Source organism: Brassica oleracea, chromosome C7 (genome assembly GCF_000695525.1).
Source record: "Brassica oleracea var. oleracea cultivar TO1000 chromosome C7, BOL, whole genome shotgun sequence".
NCBI lineage: Eukaryota > Viridiplantae > Streptophyta > Magnoliopsida > Brassicales > Brassicaceae > Brassica > Brassica oleracea.
The window spans coordinates 22,945,417-22,946,714 of NC_027754.1; positions in this window are offsets into that span (position 1 = coordinate 22,945,417).

Consider the following 1,298-nt stretch of genomic DNA (forward strand, 5'->3'; position numbering starts at 1 on the left):
TATCTTTGTTGGAGACCCAGAAGGCGGCTCAACAGGCGGGCTATGAGACACAGAGAAGGCTGAACCAGCAAATGAATGAGATGATGCAGAGGATGTACCCGAACGAGGTGTTCCCGAACGTGCAAGACCCGTAGTTTTTATTTTTTTCAAAAACTCGGAATGTTTTATTTTTATTTGTACAACTTTGAATATTATCTAATATGTTTTCTATTTTAATTTTAATTTTATATTTTCGAATTTAAATTTCAAAAATTTATTTTTAAAAAAAAATAATTTTTTTTTAAAATTCCGAGGAAATGAACTCTCAGAATATACCGAGGGACTTGTTCCTCGGAATATACTGAGGGACTCATTCCTCGGAATATACCGAGGGACTCGGTCCTCGGAATTTTCCGAGGGCTCCGTTCCTCGGAAATTCCCGATGAAAAATTCCGAGGAACATTTCGTCGGAACTTCCGAGGATTGGACCATCGGAAAGTCCATCGAAATATCCCGAGGAAGTTCTCCCTCAGTATATTCCGAGGAGCATTCCGACGAACTGGTGGTCCTCGGAGTTTCCTTGGAAATTTGTTCCCTCGGAATTTCGTCGGCAATTTCTGAGGAAATTCCGAGGAAAAATGAATTTCCGATGAATTATTTCCGAGGACTTGTTTCGTCGGTATGTCGTCGGAATAACGTTATTCCGACGACATACCGACGATTTTTTTTCTCAGTATGTCGCTGTTTTCTTGTAGTGGAGTATTTGATTGATCGCCTAGAGCTATGATTAGGATTGTTTTAAAACTTGAATCTGAATCTTGTTTAAACTAAAACCTTAATCTCGTTTGAAATTTCTAAAGGCCTTAAAAACCTTAAATCTCACATTGCTTGAAAGATTGATTTAAAAATTAGGAATATTTACATATTGAATGTGAGTTAGGTTGCTAGATTACTTGATTCTAAAAATCTAGCTGAAACATTACCAACCTTGAAATTGGTAAACTTAATTGATATGGATTGTGTGACATTGTGTTACGAAACATACTGAACGGCCGTGTAGCCTAATGCATTGCTCACACTTGCGGCCTTGTGCCCTTGATTGATTAAAAGCCGTGTGGCTTAGTGAATATCAAAGTGTCCATGTGGCCTAGTTTCCGGATGGTTATATAAACCGGATTGCATCATGATCCGATCCTTAAGATACAACTCATTGTATCTTATAATGGCCGTGAGGTATAAACATCACAATGCAAAGCCGTATGGCCTAAGCATTATAGAGAGACTTATGAAATCATGTGCACTGATTATTTAAATTGGTT